We start from the raw sequence: 7,214 nt of genomic DNA on the forward strand, positions 1-7,214 counted from the left end.
AGTCTTGTACTTTTCTCAGGCCAAACATGTACATTGCTCACATTACTTGAGTTGAATAAACAATTTAGTGAGACTTGAGTAAAGCATACAAACCTAATTTAAGTAAGAATAGGTATTGCCTTTTAGAGTGTTCTACGTTTGCCTCAGTCCTCGCACGCACAAGGGTTAAAACAGCCTTAAATAATGTTTCAAATGCTAATTTCATAAGTGCTTTGTAGACATCTTGCTGTAAAACTTTAGGATCGATTAAATTAAGAAAATTAAGACTAAACAACATGGCAGAGCTATATAATATTACTACATAAAGCTAATTTTTAAAGTTTAATCGGTAATACTTTTATAACAAATTTATGTCAGATCATGATTTCTTGGTTAATGACAAGTTGTCATAATGAAGACATTTTGTCTAGATTAATGTCAAGTTGTCATAACGAAGAAATTTTGAATAATGTCAACTTTGTATTAAAAGTGTCATGATTTACCGAATGACGCTTTATGACAACAGTCAAATATTCATAAAGACTTATTGATGTTCATGACAGGTGTTATGTCATGTTTATGACAGTGTCATGACAGTCTTATTCACCCCTCTTCAAATAAAGTGTTACCGATATTTTTCTCTAATCTCATCTTTTTCTATTGTGAATGTTTTGTTTTTATTATTTGAATTATTTGTATGTGTGACATTCTAATTTTAAATGTCAGATTTTCATTAGCTGCAATCAGCAAATCCTCACAATTTACAATAAACGCTTGAAAACATAGTATTAGTTTTGTATAATTACTCATTATATTGTGTCCAAATATTACGGACAATCATTTTTCCATAATATTTAAATACATTGAATGTGACTATTTAAAAATATTAAAATGTAGGACGTTGAAAATAATTGTTTTTGATACTAAACTATCTAGGAATAGATTGACGAACAAGGCATTGACCAGGCCTCTAAATACCACATATATCAGTCCACTGACAGTGTTAACTTAAAGGAATCAAAAAATCTGTTGTTGAAAGCTCGGTGTCAGATACCATAGCTTACCTTCAAAGGTTTTGTGAAGCCCTTATCTGGACTGTTATGAAAGCAAACACGAACCTACAAATTCGATATGAGGCTGTAGTGTTGTGTTATGCTATGTTATATTACATTATGTAATGCTATATTTTGGTATTATGTAGCTGTGAAACATCTGCACTGTTTTGGCTTATCTTTTTGTAATTTTGCTATGTTTGAGTACATAATACATGCAACAAAGTTCATTCAGAGCATGGCTTTAAGGCCTTTGTAAACAGATTCCAAAATGATAAAAGAGCTGCAACACTTTTAATGGTGAGGACAGAAAATGCATGTTCATTTTTGAGAATGATAATTTAATTTAATGAGTGTTCTACCTTGCATTGTTCAGACAAGATTGCTGCAATAAACACAAATGGCCAAATAGGATTGTATCTGTATACAAATCAATAAGTTGTCTTTTTTTTCTGCATGGGGCTAAAGGCTTTTTAATGTGCTATTGGGATTTGACATTAAATCCTGCCTCCAAGCTCTACCATGAACATGGCCATCACTGATTCAGTAAATATATTAAAACACCCACAAGTACTACTGTTTGGCATATTTTAAGATATACTGCTCCTCCTTCAACTTGTTTCACATTTGCTCATTACAATTGTATGTGATGTCACAACACAAAGAAGAAAATAATTGTTTGCCGTCACCACATGCTGGCTAATAATAAGGGGACACTGCAAAGTACACCAGCAGAATTTAGAATTAGTCTTTTAGACACTTGACACTGTAAACTGAAGCTGACTTCACTGTTTTATAAGTAGGACCAAAGTGAATATATTTAGTGTATGAATCTGTCTATTTAAAGCCCTTGAAATGACTATACCTTTTGTATATGCAATGTACAGAAGTAGATGTTTGCTTGTTTTGAGCTGGTAAAATCTTGAACAGGTGCTACATAAATAAAATGAGTTAAACTGATTTGAAAGCTGTCATTTTTGAAAGCTGTGTGTTTAAGGTTGTTGCTATGCTGAAGGCTTCCCACCTGAGCTGAGCTGTGAATCTCTGTTACTCTTCTAGAGTTATCAGGTTTTAATTCATTATTGTATCATTAGGCTACCAGCATGTTTCACTTTGGGAATGTCATGTTTAGGTTTATGTACAGCGCTATTTAGAGTGTAAAAAGTTCAAGTTGGACCTAATGAGGCTTTATCTTCCACACCCTGTGGCAAATGTAATGTTTAATACTTTTATTCCAGCAATGGCTTTCATCTTCCAGAGGAGATATTTGTGTCGTGTGCAGCTGGTTTTTCTGTCTGCAGATGCCGCTTCCCACCTGAGCTGTGAATCTCTGCTACTCTTCTAGAGTTATCAAAGATCTCTTAGCTACACAATGCTCTCCTTTTGTTGCCAGTCAGTTTAGGTGGGTGTCCATATATTGGTCTGTTTTACAAACGTCCAACTTCCAAAACATTGACACTATACAAGTGCATGACACACCTTTCATATTTATTTTACCTTAAGCCAGTTTTTTTTGGTGGAATCTGTCGATGTTGTATTGGTCAGTGGCAGTGGAACTGAACAACATGGCTGAAAAACAGCATGTTTGTGGGGACATTAGTAACCCATTTACCCTAAGGCATGTTATTATACGTCTCTTCCTCCAGGCTTAGTCTTTATGACTGTGGTTGTTTGTTTCCATCACAAGATCTGGCAGCATCTGCTGCTCCAGCAGAGACAGCTATAAACAGGATGGCTGTTGATACAAAGGAGATCCTCTCTTGTGATGCATTACAGATGTTTGTAAAACTATGTGTTTTCAGGGATGTGGTTGTAATTAAGTAATTTGATGGATGCAAACACCACAGTGTAATTAGGGGGTGCAATTCATTCATCCAACTTATAATATGTAAACTAAAGTCTGAATGGAAAATTATGTTTGACTCATGGAAATGCTAAAACTGTAATGTTTTCATATCTTTTAAAAAGTTGACGATTCAGAGATTTGTGTAATAATCTGTTACTTGTTGTCTGCCTTCTTCTGAAACCTCCGTATATCAGATCTGTAGCCTCTGACCCTAAAACTCAGAGATCTTCAGTGCCTACACATTGAGTTCCAACAACTGTGACCAATAATGATGTATAAATAATGGTGATTCTTTGTAAAGTGGGAAAATAATATGATCCCATTATTAATGAAATCATTTTTCTAGTTCAGTCTTCTTTCTTCATTAGGTTGGACATTGATCTTCTTTACAGAAAGGACACAATGGGTCTCATTCTGTTCAAGAAAAGCTTGATGTTTTTCTTTCTTCCAAAACCTATACACAGAAAACCTACATAAAGCTTCTAAAGTCATCCGCTCTTCCAACGATCAAGCAGGTTTTGCGGTTCAGGAAAAAAGTATTTTAGTTGGCATGAAGGCGAAAACATCTTTTTGGCTTGTAAAGGTTACTAACCCCTGGTCTAGTCGCATATTTTAGTTTATTCAGCTACAAGCGAACAGGAGTCTGAAGACCATGAGTCATAAAGCAATTTCAATTGAAATAATTTTTTCCTGATGTTGGATTCCCTGGCGGTTTGATTTAAAGTCCATATTTCCAAGAAACAGACAAATGGATTAGTCACTCTCTGTGTGAGTGATGATGACCTCTAGCTAATGCAGCAGGTTTATTTGTGACTGACATGTGCTACAGTGATGCCAAAATAAATTGCGATTTTCCAAGAACTCAGAGGTCATCTGCTGGGGATAATATGAGAGTCTAACGTTAAAAAATGTAATTATTTGGTAAACATTTTATGGTCAGTTCAGTGTTTGCATGAAACTATACAGTATGTAATATTAATATTACAGTATACAGTGCATTGAAAACTGTAATTTTATCCCTTTTGTGTTTTTATAATTTTGGATTTACATGATGGCTAACAAAAAGGACTTCATTTTAAAACGGGGAAATGAAATAATAAATGATTGCTTTTTTTAATCGGCTCAATCTCACTCAGATAAAGAGCCTCACCTTGTTATCTGCATTTTTAAAGTTACCTACAGATTCTTAAAATAAATCTGAGTCTGGACTTTGACTGGACCATTCTAACTGAAGAATGTGCTTTGATCTTAACCATAACATTGACAAACAAAACAGTAGTCATTTCGTTCAGACATCACAGAAAAAAATACACTTAGTATATCAATAATTACACACCAACCGTTACAGAGAGCGCAATGACTGGCATACATACAAATCAATAAAACTACACTTTAGAATGGAAGGAAAACTAAAAAAAACATTATTACACTTGTAACCCTCTGAAATCTTAGCTTTAAAGACAATTTAAAGGTGTTATTTGTTTCATACCAGAATGTCATGGCAATAAAAGAAACACATCTCTTACACTTAAGAGTGTGTAACTTTGCGTCCAGGGATTTAAAAAGTCACTAAAACCACACATTCACATAAGAGAGAAATGTTGTACCGTTTTTTTTTTTTATCTTGAGAAGTTTTGCTGTTTTTTATCACTTTTCAGTTTGTATTAATTTAGGGTCACACTAACAAACTCAGTCTGTCTGTCCTATTTCATGTTTCACCACCTTAAAACCAAGGAAAAATCTTTAAGATAATTAAGTTTTTGTATTTGAGATTTTATGTGAAGGGCACTGTTTTGTTTAAGCTATCAACAGAAAAAAATTACATTGTAGCACAAAGCCAACTCTGTCAGAGCTTCCTCATTAACAAGGATGACTTGTTTATCTGTCACTGATTTTCAAAGTTTGTTTTTTTTTCAGTATTTTATAATTAGGAAACTAGATGGAACAACCTTGAATATCTGAAAGCGCAAGTTTTTCTAAGTTTCTCAAAGTCAATTTGCTACAGCACGCCATTGAAAAAGTGTCTGAAACCCATTGTTACAAGGAACTATGTGGCTACTCAGCCAAGTCCAATAATCTATTGTTTGAATCGCTACGTCCAATTGTGAGCATAGGTTAAGGGGTTATGGATGAAGCATCAGCCATTGTGTGTCTACCTGTGCATGTAAGGCAAATGAACAAATTTAGCCTGTCCTACATGTGGTAAATCCTCCAGCCTTTCAACCTGCATACCTTTATGCAACCACCTTTATGTCCTCAATACCATTCCTGTCATCTACAACTCACCCAGAAGTTTCACACAACCTAACAGCACTTTAAACCTCTAAAATTCTCGTCTCAAAATCAATGTTTTTCAACCCTGGTCCTCAAGACATGCTGCCCTGCATGTTTTAACCGTTTCCCTGCTTCAGTACACATGATTTCAATTGGTGGCTGATTAACAAGCTTTTGCTGAATTGCTGGTAAGCATTTAAAACATGCAGGTCAGTGTGCCTTGAGGACCAGGGTTGGGAAACATTATCCTAAAATAGACTTCATTCTGTGCCACTTACTTGTCTGTAGGATAGTGGACTTGCCTACTGGCAGTGAAGCAGAACTGATTACTGCAGATGCCAACCACTTGTCACTTAATATCCTGGATGTCATTGAGACCTGGATCAAGTCCAAGAACAAGTCTACCCTTACTGCACTTTGGGACAACTGTACATTCTCCCAAATCCCTTGTACATTTGGGTGAGGTGGTCAAACAGACCTGGTACTTTCTATCCATCCATTTTCTAACACCCTTGTCCCTTAGTGGGGTCGGGAGGGTTGCTGGTGCCGGGCGAGAGGTGGGGTACACCCTGGACAGGTCTGGTACTTTCTAATCAACAAAAATACAAACAACTGCTATCAACATCTAAATACTTCACCTCTGAATACCCTGCTGTCTTGGAAACTGCACAGGTACAAAATAATATCCTTCAGTCACCAACCTCAGAGCTGCAGAAAGGAAAACACAACAAAAGATCTTGCAGCTCTAATAAAATTCCAGGCACTACTATCATCATTTTTCCCTGGCTGATGCAGAAAGGGCTTTCTACATTGTCAAGATTCACAGTGCTGCTGACACCTGGAAACTATTTTTTACCATAAAATAGGACTTAACCTTCCACCTTCACCATCTACCAATCTGACAGCAGACAGCTTCCCTAATTCCAGAGGTGCCACCAACTCAACTTGCTGAAGTCCTACTGAATGTGTTTTCAGTGAAATATGACAACTAGGAAGGAATACTTGCCCCACTCTAATATAAGTAATGATTAGGCAGTATTTTAATTATTCAGATGTTATGTAAAGGAAGTACATTGGCTATGGCTGTGCCAGAGACAGTCTGAAACTCTTCTGTGTAATAGAAAAAGTCAAATTCTCTTGTGCCAGTCTTCTCAAAGAAGGTGCTTTGACATTTTCTTTCCAACAGCCATTCTTGAGTTGTGTTAGGTTTCCACAAGTTCATTTTTTTATTCCCAGTGAACTGAAAAACAGCTGTGATAACTGAGGATGCTGCAGGGTAATTGTACCACTGATGGAGTAAGAGAACCTGCCAATGCAAAGTCTGTACTGCTGGTCCAGCACAGCATTTATACTTTCATTAAAAAATACCAAACAAATTGTAAATATGTACAGAATACTTGCTTTACATCTCTGTTTTCTAAAGTTTAGTTAGGTAACTGCAAAGTATTAGTGAAAATAAAAGTGATCCATTCACTGAAAATCTCCATCACAACAGACAACTATTCGAAATCTATTAGTCCTTCCTGAATCTGTGTGGATGTCAGTGGTACACTGCAGGCTCGTGTGTGAGCCCACACTCTGTCACTTGCTGGCTTACCAGTGTAAGTTCATGAAAAAATATGTAAACACACATGGCTAGCTGTCAGACGGAAATGCAGAGCACCTCCATATCCAGCCCTTTGATGTTTCACAAAATATATTGCAGTTTTCATTAAAGTGGACATTGTGCAGCTTTACCAAATAAGTAATGGTTGCAAAAAAAAACACCATACATCCATCCATTTTCTTTACACCCTTGTCCCTTAGTGGGGCCGGGAGGGTTGCTGGTGCCTATCTCCAGCTAACGCTCCGGGTGAGAGGCGGGGTTCATACTGGACAAGTCGCCAGACTGTCACAGGGCAATACAGAGACACACTGGACAAACAACCATGCACACACACACACCTAGGGGCAATTTGGAGAGGCCAATTAACCTGACAGTCATGTTTTTGGACTGTGGGAGGAAACCGGAGTACCTGGAGAAAACCAACGCATGCACAGGGAGAACATGCAAACTCCATGCA

General features: G+C 36.7%; 1 protein-coding gene across 1 annotated transcript in view; it reads right to left on the reverse strand.

Annotated features, from left to right (window-relative positions):
* The window catches only part of edil3a (EGF-like repeats and discoidin I-like domains 3a), a 265,981-nt gene that overhangs the window by 154,044 nt on the left and 104,723 nt on the right, over positions 1-7,214 (reverse strand). The window lies entirely within an intron of this gene.

The sequence above is a fragment of the Poecilia reticulata genome, linkage group LG9 (assembly GCF_000633615.1).
Source record: "Poecilia reticulata strain Guanapo linkage group LG9, Guppy_female_1.0+MT, whole genome shotgun sequence".
In the NCBI taxonomy this organism is placed as follows: Eukaryota; Metazoa; Chordata; class Actinopteri; order Cyprinodontiformes; family Poeciliidae; genus Poecilia; species Poecilia reticulata.